Consider the following 19,685-nt stretch of genomic DNA (forward strand, 5'->3'; position numbering starts at 1 on the left):
TATGTTCTTGAGGGATTTTGGTCTATAATTTTCTTTCTTAGTGATGTCCATCCCTGGTTTTGGTATGAGGGTTATGCTTGCTTCATAAAACGTATTAGGAAATTTTCCATCCTCTTCTATTTTCTGGAATAATTTGAGTACAATTGGTGACACCTCTTCCATAAATGTTTGGTAGAACTCACCAGTGAATCCATCTGGGCCTAGACTTCTTTTGGTTGAGGGTGTTTTGATGACCAGATCAATTTCTTCTTTTGTTATGGGTCTGTTCAGGTTTTCTACTTCATTCTGTGTAAGTTTAGTTAGGTAATGTTTTTGTTGTTGTTGTTGTTTTGTTTTACAAATGTATCCATCTCTTCTAAGTTTTTGAATTTGTTGGAGTACAACTCTTCATAGTATTCTGTTACTATCCTTATGATTTTGTTTGGTTTCGCTGTGACATTGCCCTTGTGGTTTCTAATGCGTGTTATTTGTGTCTTCTCCCTCTTTTCTTTTGTTAGGTTTGCCAATGGTTTGCCAATTTTATTAATCCTTTCGAAGAACCAGCTTCTTGTCCTTGATTCTTTCTATGGTTTCTCTGCTTTCCATCTCATTTATTTCTACTCTTATCTTTATCATTTCTTATCTTTTGGTGACTGTACATTACCTCTGTTGGTCTGATTCTAATTGTTGGAGATGCTGTGTTAATGTGTTAATTTTGGTTCTTTCTTCTTTTGGGATGTGCACATTTATCACAATAAATTGTCCTCTCAGCACCACTTTTGACATATCCCAAAAATTTTGGTATGTTGTGTTTTCATTCTCATTTGTTTCTAGGAACTTTGTGAATTCACGTTTAATTTCTTCTTTTTCCAGTCGCTTTTCAGCAAGGTGTTATTCAGTTTCCATGTATTCAACTTTATTTCCTTTGTCTTCTGATTGTTGATTTTTAGTTTTATTGCAATTTGGTCTGAAAAGATGCTTTGTAATATTTTGATGTTTGTATATTTATGGAGGCTTGCTTTGTGACCTAACACACAGTCAATTCTGGAGAATGTTCCATGTGTACTGGAGAAGTATGTATATTGTGCTGGTGTTGGGTTGAATGCTCTGTACACATCTGTGAGGTCAAGTTGTTTGATTGTGCTGTTTAGTTCCTCTGTAATATTGTCGAGTTTCTTTCTGGTTGTTTTGTCCCTTTTCAAAAGTGGCACATTAAAATCTCCCACTATAAATGTAGATTTATCTATTTCTTTCTTTAATTCTAGTAAGGTTTACTTCATATACCTTGGTGCTTTTTCATTGTGAGTGTAGATATTTATTATTGTTATGTCATCTTGCTCAATTAACCCTTTGATTATGAGATAGTATCCTTCTTTATCTCTTATGCTGGTTTTTGTCTTAAAGTTTACTTTATTGGAGATTAGTATTGCCACTCCTGCTTGTTTATTGTTTCAGTTAGCTTGGTATATTTATTTCCATCTTTTAACTTTTAGTCTGTTTTTGTCTTTGTATGTAAGGTGTGTCTCTTGCAGGCAACATAATGAAGGGTCTTGTTTTCTTATCCATTCTTCCAGTCTCTGTCTTTTCACTGGTGCATTTAATCCATTGACATTCAATGTAATTATTGATAGCTATAAATTAATTGCTGCCATTAAGTGCTGTTCATTCCTTTGTTCTGCATGCCTTCTTGTGCTGAGTTTGTGTTTTTTGTGCTATTTCTTGTCGGTTTCTTCTAAGTTTTCATGTTTGCTTGTTCTTCTTGGAAGTTCATTTTCATGGAAAGTTGTGAAGTATTAACTTTCTTTGTGGTTACCTTATAGTCTATTAACTTTTCCCTACAGTTAAGATAATCTATTGTATCCTGCAATCTACTCGACCTCCTCACCATCTGGGTCTCTGTTCCCACATTTTCCCCTTCTTTGACATAGTTATTATTTTAATCTTTGCTTTACCTACCAGCTCCTTTTAATTCGTTGTTGTAATTTTGTTCCGTTCTGGACACTGCTATCCCTCATCTGAGTTTCAGGTAGTGTTGCCACACCTGTCAATCTCTGGTTGTTGTCTGTTCTTGTTGGTTTTCAGTCCAAAGAATTCCCTTTAGGTTGTTTTGTAGTGCTGGATTAGCTTTGGCAAAATCTCTTAGCTTCTGTTTATTCTGGGATGTTTTGATTACACCATCATATTTGATTGACAGTTTTGCTTGATGGATGATTCTTGGTTGGCAATTTTTTACTTTTAGGGTTTTGTATATGTCTCCCCATTGCCTTCTTGCCAGCATGATTTCTGCTGAGAAGTCAGAGCTTAATCTGATTTGCTTGCCTTTGAAGGAACACTTCTATCTTTCCTGGCTGCCTTTAGCATTCTCTCCTTGTCTTTGATTTTGTAGAGCTTGATTATTATATGTCTTGTTGAATTTCTTTTAGGGTCTGTCCTTCCTGGGGTACCTTTGGCTTTTTGAATGTTTATCTTATCTTTCAAGATGTTAGGGAATTTTTCTTCCAGAAGCTCTTCAACTATCTCCTCTGTAGACTTCTCTGATTTTTCCTATTCTGGGATGCCAATTATTGTTAAGTTGGTCCTCTTCCTTTTATCTAGCATGAATTTTATACTCTCTTCAGATTTTTTAATCCTTTTTTCTGCTTGCTCTTCTATCTTAGCAGTACTGAGAGATTTGTCTTCCAGCTTGCTGGTCTGGCTCCCATCTGTTCAATTCTGTTCCTTTCCCTTTTCAGTGTATTGTCCATTTCTGATATTTTATTATTAATCATCTGGACTTCTTTTTGCAGGTTTTGGATTGTTTCCAATGCTGTATTGTTATTGTTTTATTGCTCTTGTAGTACTCTTCTGACTTCTTCCTTGTTTTCATCCACCCCTTTTTGGAGCATTTGAATTTGTTTCCATATCATTCTTCTGAATTCCTTCTCAGGCAAATCCAAAACCTGTTCATCCTCTTCTGGAAAGTCTGTCTGTCTCCAGCTCATTTGTCTCAGTTACTCTTTTTTGGTTTTGGACATGTTTTGAGATCTTTTGTTGTGTGTGTGTGTGTGTGTTTGTCATTTCCAGTAGTTTTGTGTGTTTTTAATGCTTAAATGGATGTTTGTTGCTGTATTATTACACTTACTGGTGTCTCCTAGTAGATATGATCAGGAGATAGGCTTCCATTTTTGCATGTAATTCTTAGCATGTGTTATAGGCTCATGTCTCAATGGTGGAATATTATGGGATATGCTTGTAGCTTGGCTGTATGTCCACGATTGCAGTCTCTTCTTGGGTAATGTAGGGAGAAAAAGCTCCCACCTCCAGGAAAAATGTGTGATCAAAAGGACCAAATGCAGAAGCAATATACAAGCAGAACAAAAACCACCACTTTGAAACAAAAATAAAACTGTGGCCAACTGGCCAGTCGCCTTGCTCTATAGGCAGTGTGTATGCACTGTAGAAGCCTCCAGCAGTGGGCGGGGTGTCCATTCGCTCAGGCCCCTTCTCTATTCACCACTGTAGAGGTGCACAGATAGATATTGACAAGCTAATTGGAGGAAGATTGTCTACTGTTTTTGTCTTTGAAGGTCAGTTAGGTATCTGCGTGTGCACAGCGTAATTCTTGAAATAGTTGTATCCTTTTATGTTGGGGTTTTACAGATTGTTCATATGGTTTGCTATCAGGCCAGAGCTGCTTTTTTCTTGCTGGATATGCTGGAATAAAGGATCCCACACAAGTTAACTTTAGGGCTGGGACCCAGAGGCAGAAGTCATAAACAGCCACCAAAGAATTTACCTTTGGGACCAATGAGGCTCTTTCTCTCTGGCCATGGGGAAACTGTGGGCTCAACACTGGACTTTTTTTGGGGTGTGCACCCATCTACATGAAGGTGTCCAGGCTGGACAAAGAAGGTGTGACATGGAAGATGAGGAAAAAAATGTGTAGAATCCCTCTACACCTCCTTTTGCAAAAATCCAGTGCTGTTCTTGTTGGTGGTAGTGGTGGAGTGTTGTTGAGTCAGTTCTGTCACATAGTGACCCTATATAAGATTTCTGAGGCAGTACATCTTTACAGGAGTAGAACAGTTCCTTCCTCCCAAGGAGTAACTGGTTGATTTAAAATGATGACCTAGTGGTTAGCAGCCCAGCATGCAACCACTACGTTACCAGGGCTCCTTGATGCTATTTCTACCTGCTATGCCAACCACTGGAACACTTTTCAGGCCACTGCCACATTCTTTACCCCGATTCCCTAAGAGGAATAAACTATTTACTGAAGAGGAATGACTCCTCATCAGATGTAATTCCAACCTTGTGTTGATTATACTAGTGCTAGAGATGATCAGCCTTTCTACATAAGTTGGGCCCTGTTGGAAATCCCTGCTGGAGTTCCTGGGTAGTGTAAATGGTTAACCAAAAGGTTGTAAGTTCAAATCCACCTAGATGCACCTCTGAAGAAAGGCCTGGAATTCTACTTGTGAAAAATCACCGACTGAAAACCTTATGGAGCAGTTTTGAGCCTCAGTTGGAATCGAATCAATGGCAATTGTTGATGGGGCCCTGTTTCACCTCACCTAAATGGACCAAAAACCTGTTAGTGACAGAAACAATAAGGCTGGCCTTTGCTGGATTAAAATGGGATGCATTTTTATTCACTCACGGAGTCACCAAATACCTTCTGGGTCCAGCTTTGGGCTATGCATTCACACATGGTATTGTGTTTTTCCTTTTGTGTGTCCACATATTTCAAGAGTAGATTACATCATCCTTCTCCCATACAGCAATGGTGGGTTTGAACCATTGACTTTCCTGTTAACAGTAGAAAGCTTAACCCACAGCACCACAAGGGCTTCTGCATCATATATACATTTATTTAACCAAATGCGTGGCAAAGCAACCATTCTACTATGTAATATAGCACACATTCTGTAAGCTTTTATGTTGCTTATACACATATATGCTTAAATGTATGCATTTCTCATTATGCATTTACATATACATAATTGGCGCTGTAGGATCAGCACTGGACTGTTAACCACAAAGTAAGTAATTAAAACCTACCAGCTTCTCCCCAGAAACTCTATACAGGGTCTCTATGAACTAGAACAGGCTCAATGGCAATTAACAACAACAAATGCATTCTAGAAGGAGCCCTGGTAGTGCAGTGGCTTACGAGCTGTGCTGCTAACCACAAGGTCAGTAGTTCAAATCTACCTATCATTCCATGGGAGAAAGATAAGGCTTTCTGCTCCCATAAAGATTTACAGCCTCAGAAAGCCTATACAAGGTCTCTATGAGTTGGAATCGATTTGGTTACACGCAATCACCATAACCAATGAATTATAGGAGTCCTGGTGTAGCGCTATAGAATAAACAGTGGCCTGCTAATCACAAGGTTGGCAGTTCAAGCCCACCAGCCACGCCTCACAAACCCTACACAGGGTTGCTATGAGTCACAACTGACTCGACAGGACTTAACAACAACATTGCATTATAGGATTATAGTTAGTTATCATTTAAGGAATTTCAAAGGCAATTTTCTCAAGTGTTAATTTGAGAATCACATCCTTAAGTAGAAAGAAACTTCCTGTTTGTGGAGGTGGATGTAAGGTAGGAAGGCATCCTGCCACCACTGAGCAGCTTCTCCTAACCATCGCAGTTTCCATTGCCACTTGTGAGAAGTCATTCAGCAAATGAAACAAAGACTTTCATATTTGAGAGCCTCCAAACTGCGTGTTTTTGCTCTGCTGAGTGTAGAAAGAGAAGAAGCGGAAGAGAAACAATGCCTGTGATCACTTTATAGACCAATTTTCATCAGTGAAAACAAGGAAGGTACAGTTGTAGTTTTCAGGTAGTACCATCCTGTGTTAAGTAAAAGAGTGATGAGTGAGATCCGTAATTTTGAGCTGACAGTATGGTAAAGGGGTCCTGGTGTGGTGCTGTGGGCTAATGTGTCAGACTGTAAGGCCGCTTTGAACTGCAAGGTCGGCGGTTCAAACTCACCAGCCACTCCTTGGAAACCATATACAGGGTCACTATGGGTCCGAACTGACTCAATGGCACTTAACAACAACAACAACAATTATGGTAAAGTTATCTAAAGTAAGGGTGTCAGATGTTAAACAGGAGCCATAGGTGATATTTTTCCTGCAGATACAACTCTACATGTTTGGGAAGGTTTACTGTGACCTCTACCCTGCTGTTTCTTCCCCTACAATTTAGCCTTTCCTTTTCTGGTACTGGGGAATCTCAGAGGCTTTTGTCTTAGCTATGAGTCCTGATGCTGAAGAACTTTATAATAATTTCCTTTTGCAGAGTTGTTGATCATGACAAGCCCAGGCAGGTTGGGGTTCCTCCCAGATATGATTGCTGTGTGGCACTCTTGGCTCCCTGGCTAAGACAGCAGCCCCCCTCTGTCCCACTCCCTGCTGAGTGTCACTAACCAAACCAGTCTGAGGTTTCATTTTAATTTCTCTTATAAAAACTCGCCGAGATTGATGAAGACTCCCACAAGCTGTCTTTGACAGCATCTGGAGAGACTTGGAGAAGCTGTTTGTTTTTCTTTCTTTCCAGAGAGAAATGGACAAGTTCCACGCTGGGCTCGGGATCTGGCCCAACCTTTGCACCATATGCTCATGGCTTGTCTTGGCTTTCACCAAGAAAGAGTCATCTCAGTTTTCATTTCTGTTTCCTCCTCTGATCCCTTAAAAATAGTCACTAGCAAGATCCATTTGTCATCCATTTCCCTTGGTATTCCGACTGTGTGTGTGTGTGTGTACTTTTATCCATCTTGCTATTCCTTTTCAAACCAGGCAGGAGGCTAGGACCATACCAGATGGTGTTCTGGGCGCTTGTGCTCTGCAGGCAACTTGTTCAATCCTTTGTAAAGGTCTTTTTGCTTTGTCCACCTGTTACTTGGCTAGCTCCTGTTTCTCTCTTTTCCCCTTTGCTACAACACCCCACATACTACTCCTAACTCCAGTAGACCCCTATGGTTAACGTCTAGAGATGCCTATTCTTGCTGGGAAAGTTCATGAAGAAGTCAATGGCCCCAGTACTCAACGTGGTGCTGGCTAACAGGGGTCAAGTGCTTAGACGTTGGGGTCAGAGCAACTGGAAGCCAAGTTCCAGCTCTACTGCTTTCTAACAATATTACCTTAGGCAGCTTAACTTAAGTCCCTTCATCTCCTACTCTGTACAATCGAGGGTGTTAGGAGTAATATCTGAGCTAATGTTACTTCTCACAACAATCGGCCAAAAATCCTGTAAATTCTAAGTTCAAAACATATCTGGAATGAGGCTGTTTCTCATCACTGCCACTGCTAGCCCTCTGTTCTTCTGCTGCATAACCATGCATCTTTCTTTTCCTTCTTTCCATTCCTCCCTCTTCTGCCATTCCCTCTCTCTTTGCCTTTATTTTTTTTACAGCTTTATTGAGTTCTAGTTCACATACCATAATTTGACCTATTTCAATGGTACAGTTTGTAGATTTTTTTAGAACATCCACAAGGTTATCCAACCATCACTTCTGTTTAATATTAGGACATTTCAACACCCCCAAGAGAAATCCCATCACCAGTACTAGTTCTTCTTTTTTTAACCTCTTTCTATACTTTGTTGTTCACTCTCAGGCTCACAGTGATGAATCCATGTCTCATTACCTGTAACAATTTTTTTTTTAAAGAAATTTTTACCTTCCTTTGAGTATTGGGCTAAATGTTGTCTGCAGATGTCCAAACACTTCTGATTACGCTTTTCCATGAGCTATTTTGGTACTCACCTTGCACAAACTCTCTGAAAGCCAAGTCTGTTGTGGATTATTTCCTAGGCAGTCATGGCTGACGTGCAAATGATTTGCCACATAATTCATGGTCATTTGTCTATTTGACAGAATCATTTCACGTGCATGCTCAATGTGGTCATCATCCATGGGTGTGGATAGGTGTTTTAGTCTAACTGGAGTACAGATAATTTTTTACTTACTCTTGTACATAGGAACGGAATTGCTATGGTTATATATGGACTTCATATGCGGTGCTGTAGGATCAGCACTGGACTGCAAGCCCCATTGTATCATTGGCTCTTGATCATATGCTACCTCTTGAAACAGTTGAACATTAACCATTTCCTTTTGGTACAATGACTGTGTATTCCTTCCATCTTCTCTTGATGCTTTCTGCATCATTCAAAAATTTACCCAGAGAATCTTTCAATAATGGAAGTTAAGACTTGAATTTTTTTCTTCAGTTCCTCCAGCTTGAGAAATGCTGAGCATGTTCTTCTTTTTTGATTTTCTGATACCAGATCTTTGCACATTTTAAAAATAATATTTGGCTTTATCTTCTAGAGCAGATCTTTGAAATTTTCTGTTCAGCTCTTGGAACCTCATTTCTTCCATTTATTTTAGCATCTCTGCAACTGGAGAGCAAGTTTTAGTGTCACTTCTGACATGCATTTTGACCTTTTCCTTCTTTCTTGTATTCTTAATGAGTGTTTGCTTTCTTCATGTATGATGTTCTTGATGTCATTCTAACTCTTCTGTTCTTTGGTCTTTAGTGTTTAATGTGTCACATCTGTTCTTCAGATGATCTCTAAATTCAGGTGACATATATTCAAGGTCATATTTTGGCTCTTGTGGACTTGTTTTAATTTTATTCAGCCTCAGGTTGAATTTGCTTATGAGTAATTGATGGTCTGCTCCACAGTCTGACCCTGGCCTTGTTTTGGCTTATGATATGGAACTTTTTCATCGTCTCTTTCCACAGATGTAGTCAGTTTGAATTCTATGGGTTCCCTCTGGTGAGGTCCATGTGTATAGTCATCTGTTATGCTGTCTAAAGAAAGTATTTGAAATGAACAAATCATTGATTTTGCAGAATTCTATCATGCATTCTCCAGCATTATTTCTATCACCAAGGCCCTATTTTCCAACTACTGATCCTTCCTCTTTGCTCCCAACCTTTGCATTACAATTACCAGTAATGATCAATACATCTTGATTGCATATTTCATCAATTTCAAATCAAAGATGTTGGTAGAATTGTTCCAGTTCATCCTCACTGGCTTTAGTGGTTGTTGTGTAAATTTGAATAATGGTGGTCTTAACTGGTTTTTCCCTGTAGGCACAGAGATATTATCCTGTCACAGACAGCGTTGTACCTCATGACTGATTGGGATATGTTCTTTTGACAATGAATGCAACACCATTCCTCTTCAATTTGTCATTCCTGGCATCGTAAACCATGTGGTCATCAGATTAAAAATGGCCAATACCAGTCCATTTTAGATCACTAATGCCTAAGATCTCGATGCTTATGTGTTCTGTTTCATTTTTGACAACTTCCAATTTCCCCAAATTCATACTTCGTACTTTCTAGTTTTGATTTTCAATGGATATTTACAGCTGTTTCTCTTCATTTTGAATTGTGTCCCATCAGCAAATGAAGGTCCCGCAGACTTTTCTCCCACGGCCTTTACTCCATTCGCATCATCACAGTCAACTCCACTTTGAGGAGGCAGCTCTTCCCCAGTCACATTTTGAGTGCCTTCCAACCTGAGGGGCTCATTTTCAGGCACTGTATCTGACAGTGTTTCTCTGCTCTCCATAAGGTTTTCAGTGACTAAATATTCAGAAGTAGGTCATCACTCCTTCTTCCTAGTATGTCTTCATCTGGAAGCTCATCTGAAACCTGTCCACCATAGGTGGCCCTGCTGGTATTTAAAATACCGGTGGCATAGCTTTCAGAATCACAGCAACTCACAAGCCACCACAGTACGACAAACTGACAGATGAGTGGTGGGATTTGATTATAGCCACCCTAAATTGGGTTTCTAAGAAGCAATTTTTGGTTTTGAGCTGCTGATCTTGAGGTTCGAAGTCCAGTGTTGATTCCTACAGTGTTATACCTGGTAAACTTTATCAGGATAGAATTCTCTTAGACATTGTTTTGTGTTTTTTAAAATGAAAGTGTGATGAATTTTATCAAATGCTGTGCCCGTATTGGCAGTTCAAACCTACCATCAGCTCCTTGTAAATCTTATTCAGGGTCACTATGAGTAGGAACTGACCCAACAGTACTTAACAACAACAATCTCTGTATCTGTTGATATAATGATGTGGTTTTCATCCTTTATTCTGGGAGCGTGGAGGCTTCATAGGATAAGCACTGGACTGTGAACCACAAGGTTAGCAGTTCGAGCCCACCAGTCGCTGTGGGGAGAAAGGATGTGGTTTTCTGCTACAGGAAAGATTTACAAGCTTCAGAAATCCTACATAGAGTCACTATGGGTTGGAACCGACTCAAAGGTTCTTAAAAAATTATTTTATTCTATTGATAGTACCATGATTGATTTTTTATTTTATTTAAATTTTAAGTCAACCTTTTATTCATAGGATAAGTTACACTTCGTTATGGATAAGCACTGGACTGCCAACCACAAGGTTAACAGTTCAAACCACCAGCTACTCCTTGGAAACCCTATACGGGGTCCCTATGAGCCTGAACGAACTCAATGGCACTTTACAACAACAACAACACTGTGTCTAATCATTTGTCTGTGTTGCTAGCCTTGGATTGCTTCTCACAGTTTTCTAACTGTTCTCTCAGTTTCTACATTTCCTTCCTTAGGGTTTTTTCCTTTTTCTCTTTAAAACACTGTAGCCAGAGAAATCTTCTTGAAAGATGTTTATACCTCACTCAAAATCCTACATGTAATCATGTACTTGAAGTGAAGCCAGAGTCCTTAAAGTACTTACCAGACCCAATATCAACTGTACCCATTACTCTCAGCCTCAATGCCCGCTCCTCTCCTGTCTGCATGTCTTTGATTTCTTTTCGCCCTTCTTATTGTTCTGGCTCCTAATCCTTTTCCCTCATGCTCTTGGCTCCAACAACCCTGCTCCCCTTGACCATGTCTGAACATGGCTTTAGAGTGTCTGTACCATGTCCTCTTAGCTTGGCACTTGCTTCCTCTTGATATTGACGTAGGAAATGCCCTTCTTTATTCATTTTTTGGTTCAGTGTTGCCTACTCAATGAAGCCTTCTTTAGCCAATCTTTCAGAACATGCAATCTGTTCCTGCACACCTGATTTCTTTAGCATTTTATACTTTTACTTTTTATCCTCATAGAATTTATTACGTTTTAGAATATTAATTAAATGTAACTTAAATTACTTTTTTTCCCTATCCCATCTCTTTGGAACAAAAGTCCTATGAGGGCAAGAATTTTTATCAATTTATCCCAGAATATAGTAGGTACTCAACCAATGGTTTTTGAGTGAATGGATGTTATATTTACAGATCTTAGACAAATGCCCAGCTTTTGTAAAGGTTTCAAATAATATTCAGTGGTGTTTTGTGCTTAAATACCAAACCTGATTTCTGTTTTCTGAAGTTTGTACACTAGAAGGGAGGCAGATACTAATAAAACAATCATGCAATTGAATTAATAATTACAAATTGAATTATGCAATGAGAAAAGAAACAACAACAACAAAACAGGTGCAGGTGACAGATTCCAATGAAGAACGCAGACTTGGACTATGAGTCCAAAAAAAGACACCTCAGTTAGTGAAGGATGAAGTCCGAGCTACAGGGAAGGGGAAGGAAAGAACCCGGAACATTTTAGACTCTGACATTAGTAAAGAGAAAGGACACAGGAGAGAAACATGTTTCAAGGACTAACAAGAGACCAGATGGACAGTACAGATTGCGGACTATGATGAGACTGGAGAAGGCAGCATTTGTCAGATATCATGAATAGGAGGATATCCTGAGCCATGTTACAGATCTGGTTTTTATCTAAAAGCAAGAATGAGTGTAGAGACTGCAATGTGAAGGTGCCCTAGTCACATGTCCATCTTGAGAAGATCATTCCAGTGCACTTTGAAAGGGTCTTGTTGTTAGGTGCCCTCCAGTAGGCACTGACTCATTGTGACCCTATGCACAACATAACGAAACACTGCCTGGTTCTGGGCCAACCTCAATATTATTGCCACGCTGGAGCCCATTGATGCTGCCATTTTGTCAGTCCATCTCGCTGGGGATCTTCCTCTTTTTCTCTGACCCTCCACCTTACCAAACATGATATCCTTCTCTAGTGACTGGTCCATTCTGACAATATGTCCAAAGTATGAGAGACGAAGTTTGGTCATCCTGGCTTCCAAGGAGCATTCTGGCTGCACTTCTTCCAGCACAGATCTATTGGTTCTTTTGGTATCCCATGGCACTTTCAATATTCTCCTCCAACAATAACTCAACAGCATCAATTCTTCTATGGTCTTCCTTATTCACTATCCAGATTTCAAATGCATATGAGGTTATTGAAAAGACCATGGCTTGGATCAGGCACACCTTAGTCCTCAAGCTGGAATCTTTGCTCTTCAACACTTTATAAAGGTCTTGTGAAGCAGATTTGCCTAATGCAATATATTGTTTGATTTCTTGGCTGCTGCTTCCATGAGTGTTGATGGTTGATCCAAAAAGAATGAAGTCCTTGACAACTTCGATCTTTTCTCTATTGATCAGAATGTTGTTTATTGGTCCAATGGTGAGGACTTTTGTTTCCTTTACACTGAGATGCAATCCATACCTTATGGGTCCGAAACGACTCAACAGCATTTCACAACAACAATATAGCTAAAGGGATCATATAGTTTATGATATGTTGTTGTGGTTGTTGAGTATTGTGGAGTTGGTTCCGACCCATAGTGACCCTGTGCAGGGTTTCCAAGGCTGTAACTTTTTACAGGAGCAGAAAGCCTCATCTTTCTCCCGTCGAAGAGCTGGTAGTTTCAAACTGCTGACCTTGAGGTTAGCAGCCCGATTTGTAACCACTACACTATCAGACTTCCTTAGTTTATGATATAGGGACTTAAAATCTAAGTTTAAACCTAGCACCTATAACTCTAGAAATCACATTCCCACGTGCCTGGCCAAGGGTGGTAGCAGTAGAGATTGCAAGGAATGGATCAGTTAAAAGCATTCTAGAAGCTGAAATGTAGGTGGCTGAGTCTTGGTGAAATCTGGGTGGTAAGGACCAGCAGGTGTGAAGGATCAGTGACTGATTTCTAGGTAAGTGGTAGGATTATTCTCTGGGAAGGAGATGTCTTGGGCAGGAATGTGTCTTGGATAGGAGAAGGTTAGAAGCCTGGTATCTGAATGCTACTGACTGCAATAAGCTTTGGATGCTGGAAAGATTATAGGGTGCTTCCCTAACTGGGTCCCCATTACCTTTGTGTAATCTCCTCTTTTTGAGTATGAGTGAGAACTGTGATTTTCAAGCATTCATTCCTTATTTGGCAATGAAGAAATAACACAAAAAGATATTTTCGATTCCTTCATAAATTATAAGTAGAGGGGAAAGTTTAAGAGCACTAGATTTAGAGTTAGACAGAAGGATACGTTAGTCTTAATACCACCACTTCCTAATCAGTAGAAAATGATAAAAGTTATGGGATGTCACTCTTGTGATTATGCGATATAAGAGTGCTTCTTACATAAAGACTTGTTATGGGAACTTTCCTGGATAATGAAGTAAGTAGTCACGTTGGTAAAGCTCACAGGGCATGGAACAGATCATGGCTTCTAGGAATTGCAGGCAGCTTCTAGGGTGTGAGAGTGGTCTCCAGCCAAAAGACAGCAAGAAGCAAGGGCCCTCAGGATTGCCATTGCAAGGAAACTAAATCTGCCAGCAAGCTGCTTAATCTTGGAAGCCAATCTTCCCCACTTGAGTCTCTAGAATAGGATCCATTTCTGGTCAGTACCTTGATTACAGCCTTGTCAGATCCAAAGCAGAGAACCCTCCTGACTTTGGAATTAATTCTGCACTCTAAAGAAACTGTAAGATAATGAATATGTGTTGTTTTAAGCCATTTATGGTAATTAATTATGCAACAATTTCTGTTGTTGTTTGTTGTTAAGAGCCATCAAGTCAGTTCCCACACATACTGACCCAACAGGGTTTTGGAGGTTATACATTGTTTTGCGGGAGCAGAAAGCAGTTGGTGAGCTAGAACTGCTGACTTTGTGGTTTGCAGTTCAGTACTTACCCTGCAGGGTCACCGATAGACACAGGTAAGAATGGCCACCTGGGCTATAGGATAGACGACTTCCAAGTCATAGTGTGATCATTGTCTTTCTTCATGTACCTGGGATTTCTGCTGATTAGTGCTATCTCACTACCTGAAGTCACATGGAGATGCGAATGTTTCCCCACTTATTCCTGGTTCTGGTTTTGATCCACAGTACCATTCAGGTTAATGTTATGGTGCAGGGATTGTGGTAACTTTTAAATTTTAATTTGTTTCTTCACATTCTTGATATTATTACATATGACAGATCTTTAGAATTTATTATGTCCACTTCTGTCAGGCTCAAAGAAATCAAATAAGCTTGAACCTAAGATTGCATGTCTTAGTGGTTACGAAGCAGCCTGCTAACCTTAAGGTCAGCAGTTCGAAACTACCAGCTGTTCTGTGGGGGAAAGATGAGGCTTTCTGCTCCTATAAAGATTTACAGCCTCAGAAACCCTGTGCAAGGTTGCTATGATCAGAACTGACTTCACAGCACATGACAACAATGCAACAACAACAACACGAAAGTTCAAGCCCAAGCCCTCTAATTCAGAATTCAGCTACTCGTTGTGGCGCTCAAACCTGATTCCCATTCACTTTTCCATTTTGAATGTCTATGTCTACTCAAACTTCACCCCAATTGTGATGCATACAAGCCTGAGTCAAGACATGGACTCAGAGACTGAAGCTGATTGGTGGATCGGCTCTGTGACATGTTAATTCTGTGACCATGTAACAGTTATCAATCTCTTAAAACATGCATTCCTTATTTGGCAGATGAAGAAATAATGCAAAAAGATATTTTCGATTCCTTCTACAATTATGTATAAAGTCGAGGGAGAAGTTTAAGAGCACTAGCTTTAGTGTCACACAGAAGGCTCTTTCTATCTCAGCGCTGTCACTTTTGGAACTTCCTCTTTCCTAATGTAAAAATAGGACAAATAACTTCCCCTCCAGTGTTCCTGAGAAGATAAAATGTAATGTATAGTGAAGCTGGAGTCCTGGTGTGGCACTCTGGATTAATCCGCCAGACTGCCACGCCGTTTGAACTGCAAGGCTGGTGGTTCAAGCTCACCAGCTGCTCCTTGGAAATCCTATACAGGGTCGCTATATATGGCTTGGAGCCAACTTGATAGCACTTAACAACAACAATAACAGCAATAACATAGTGAAGTTAAGGAAACAGCACAGTCCTTGGCCTATAAAGGTTCATTAAATAGCTGTGATAATTATTCAAGACTAGTTCGGACCCACCAGCTGCTCCTTGGAAACCCTATACAAGGTTGTTATGAGTCAGAACTGACTTGACAAAACTTAACAACAACAACTATTGCAATGGCTCTTTAGAGTCACATCAAACTGAAGAAATACATCAAACTTGTAATTGTGTGGCTTTTGCTAAGTTCTTGAGCAGAGAATACTTGCCATTTTGTCAATGGGCTAAGTTGCATTTTTCTTTCTTTGAGAGGATGAGAGTAGAAATGGCCTGAATCATTGTGAACATAGAAACTATGAATACCATTCCACTCTGCTTTGAGCCGTTGTTCTTCTCTTCGAGCAGGATAGTTTGGAAAAATTGCTGAGACAACTCACTGGGGGACTGAAACCCTGGGAAGGATGAGTGGAAAAGGGCATTTTGACAATTCTTATTTTCCATCCTTACTTGGATACCCCACTAGGAAGTCAAAACAAAGTGTATGGTGGCATGGATTTGGACTTTAAGAAAACAATGTCTTCCCCCAAGTTCTGTTTCCTATGAAATCAGTGGAGTTACCAGAACCATGGGTATCAGATGCCCATCTCCAGAAGGAAGCAGTCTAGCTCCCCCAAAGGCACCAACTTAGGACCCCGGTTCACTCACTCAATGCAATGGGCTGTATTTCTTGTAGCAGAAGTAGTTGAATACTTTCTTACTCATTAAAACTTTAGCAGTTTAAATGTTTGCTTTTTGTAGGTGTGGCCATTATTGACAAAGTACTTTCCTTGGTTCTGACAGGTTTTATTTTTTTGGTGTCCTTGGGTGAGCGGGAGGGCAGCAGTGCTTGGATGGTGGAGCATCTTAGAGATTCACCTCCTGAAGAGACCAGAATAAAGAGCCTCTTAGTGATATTCCCATGAGCCTCCCAGTATCCGGACTCCTGAACACCATAAGGGAGATCACATGCTTCCTGCTTGCTCATGAGTTGTTTCCACACATTTGTTCTTTTCAGACACTGCATCCTAAACAACTTTATAAGCTTTTATCTAATTTGATTTTTTTTTTTAAGAAAAGCATTTTACATCAAGTGCCCAATAGGCACACATGCCTATGTTTGCATTGAAATAAAAGTGTCTCCGATCAATGCTTTACTATATGAGAGGTACTCTAACATATGCTATTGCATTCCAGCTTATTCTATTTCATTAGAAGTGCTAATCAATACTGAGTTCACTTTTACAATCCACTCTTGGATCACAACCTGAAATTGGAAGACAATGACTTTTCCATTTTAAATCTCTCTCCTCCCCTTGAGCCTGAGCCCCTTTTTCCCTCCCCCTATTTTCTATTCCTTTAAGGATTTTCTTTCCTCTAGAGTAGGTGCTTTCCGGGTCCAATCTCAACTCTTCTCTTGATTAAAGTTCCTCACAGATCTCAATTGGGCTACACCTATTATAACTACAGTAGCTGTTCGTACCATCACTCTTCTTGTTAGTTTGTCTTACCGTAGTGACCTACATGTTGCTATGACACTGGAAGCTATGCACCCTGCAATCCAAATACCAGTAGGATCACCCATGATGGACGGTGTTCAACAGTGCTTCCAGAGTAAGACAGACTAGGCAGAAAGACTTAGTGATCTACGTTTGAGAATTAACAATTTAAAAGTCTATGGATCACAACAGAAGTTCAAGATAGTGGTAGAAAGAGAGCCTCCTAGGTTGGAAGGCACCTTGAGTGCCTTCATGGTGGTTGCAGAAATTCGCTTGGTTACACCAATGACTGAGAATATGGTGCAGGACCATCCAGCACCTGGGGTTGCCAAGACTCAGAGACAACTTGACAGAAGCTAATGATGACCACAGTAATTCTTAAACATATATCCATAACTTTATATCTAATCCCAAATCCTATGAGTCCAGTAGCATTCTAAACAGTTCCATGTAGTTTTATCTCCATCATCCCAAGCTCTGACTCATAGTGACTCTGTATAGGGTACCTGAGACTGGAAATCATTATGGGAGCAAAAAGCTTCTTCTTTTTCCTGCCGAGTGCTCAGTCTTCAGGTTACCAGTCCAGTGCTTATCCTACAGTGCCACACCAGGACTCTATCTCAAGCTCAGTGTGCTCCAAACCCAAATCATTATCTTCTTTGAACATCTCAATTTCCCTTCAAGCAATGACTTTTCTGCTCTCCCAGAGCTGAACGTTTCACTGCTAATGCCGTCTCTTTCATTGTTTTGTCCTCTGTAATTAAACTGGAATCAAATCTTGTTAATATAATGCACAAAACCTTCCTCTCACATTTCTGTCTGTGCCACCATACCCTCTTGATCAAGATAACTGTAAGGGCTTTTTACTGCCCTCAGGATTGACTCTGAACGTCTTGTTATTGTTGTTTCTGATGAACGGTGACCCTGTATAGGGTTTCTGAGGAGCATTTCATGGATTTGAACCACCAACCTTGATGTTTCACAATCCAGTGTTTATCCTACAGCACCACCTCTGAGCTCCTTAGACAACTGATACTTCTTCTCAAACCTTACTTCCATCATTGATCAAAATGTACTCTACAGTTGGATAATATTTTAATTCCCAATTATGACCCGTAAAGAAATAAATCTTTCTGGTCACTGAGGAATCATTCTCACCTCTTTGATTAATAAGACACTTACCATAGAATTCCTGTCATATAATGTGCTTTGGGGACTCATATATACTTTGTTACCATGTTAGTAGGTATTTCCTAGAAGGCTGAGGCCTAGGGGTCACCTTGAGGCTTCTTCCTCTTAGCATCCCTACAGTAACCAAGTCAAACTGATGCTGTTCTCTACACCAATGATTCTAAACTTTAATATGCGGGTAAAGACTCTGCTTCAATAGGTCAGGGATAGGGTTTGAGCATTCTACATTTCTATTCAGCTCTTAGGAAATGCTGAGGTTGATGAGGAGAGGACTTTGGGTAGCAAGACTCTCACATTTTGCTGTCATTAGTTTCATTGGAGCCCCAGATACCTCTCACCTCCCTAACTGCTGTGTCCCTCACCACCACTAGTGAGTTCCTCATTCAATGGCCTTCATCTCGTGTATCAACTTTCCAAATCAAAAGTTCACAAAAAACAGACATGCAGTGCCACCCCTTGCAGACCTGGCCTGTGATCTAGGACTGAGTTTGGTGGTTTTCATTGAACATCCTCTTTCTTCTCCGGTTTCCAGGCTGTCATTCTTCTCTGAGTAAAGTCTTCCCTTTTAGACAGAATACTGATTTTCGTTTTACTCTAGCCCAAGCCCCGCCGCTTCTAGATTTTCTACGATGCATTTGATTTCCACCAATGCCTTCCGTGTATTCCCTTCTGTCATGAAATGATGTGGATTATAAAAAGGAGTAGAGCTAAAAAAGGAGAAAGTTGATTTAGAGAGCAACATGATTGGGAGGGATACATGAAGTAGTCCATCAGTGGGTCCTAGCTGTGCCTTCCTTCCCTCTGCCTTGAGACTGTGTTGTTCCTGCCGAGTTGGAACGTCGTTCTTGCTGTAGATTTTCACTGGGGCCTGAATCCCCGGCCTTTGCTATCACACAACTTCCTTGTAGATAATGTGAAGCAATGTTATCTCAAATGCTGCATTTTCTACTTTCGCGGTATTGTAATTTATTTTAACTGCTGTCTCTCTTGTTTGATAGTAGATAATATATTGCAAGGAGAAGTACCCTCTCATCAACCCGGCAGAGGCCAGGAAAGAAACAAATGGAAAGGAAGGTGGGAAGTGAGCTTTCTAGGACTGGGGTTTCCAGGTTTGTTCATGTTTATACAAGGGGACTTCAAAAACTTAGTGGAAAAATGGAATTGAAAGAAAATGGAATTTTCCCACAAGTTTTTTGAAGTCCCTGCTTATCAATTTTGACAGGTAGCCCAGCCTCTTGTGCTTTGTTGCCTTGATTCTCACAAGGGCGGTGGGTTTTAACAGAGCACTGTTTAGCAGGCCTGGATGATAAGCTAAGGAGACTTAGTGACACAACAGTGAAACATTGACTGCTATCCAAAAGGTCAGTGGTTCAAACCCACCAGCTCAAACCCCCAGCTACTCTGTGGGAGAAAAGATGTGGCAATCAGCTCTCATACAGATTACAGTCTAGGGAACTGTATGGGCAGCTCTAATAGCGTAGTGGTTACAAATTGGGCTGTGAACTGCAAGCTCAGCAGTTTGAAACTACCAGCTGCTCCACAGGAGAAAGATGAGGCTTTCTGCTCCTGTAAAGATTTATAGCCTCAGAAACCCTGTACAGAGTCGCTATGAGTCAGAACTGGCTCCACGGCACATAACAACAACAACAACAACATAGAATGGTTATGAGTCAGAATCAACTTGAAAATACACAACAACAACCACAATGATGAGCTATTTATTCTTTCAAAAAGCAAATAACTTGCTCTTAGAACAACACCATGGTCTTC

General features: G+C 40.3%; 1 protein-coding gene across 1 annotated transcript in view; it reads left to right on the top strand.

Moving 5' to 3' along the window:
* The window catches only part of LOC102818791 (cytosolic carboxypeptidase 4-like), a 1,058,651-nt gene that overhangs the window by 122,716 nt on the left and 916,250 nt on the right, over positions 1-19,685 (top strand). The gene's annotated exons all lie outside the window — the stretch shown is intronic.

This window comes from Chrysochloris asiatica, unplaced genomic scaffold, assembly GCF_000296735.1.
Source record: "Chrysochloris asiatica unplaced genomic scaffold, ChrAsi1.0 scaffold00101, whole genome shotgun sequence".
Lineage (NCBI taxonomy): Eukaryota > Metazoa > Chordata > Mammalia > Afrosoricida > Chrysochloridae > Chrysochloris > Chrysochloris asiatica.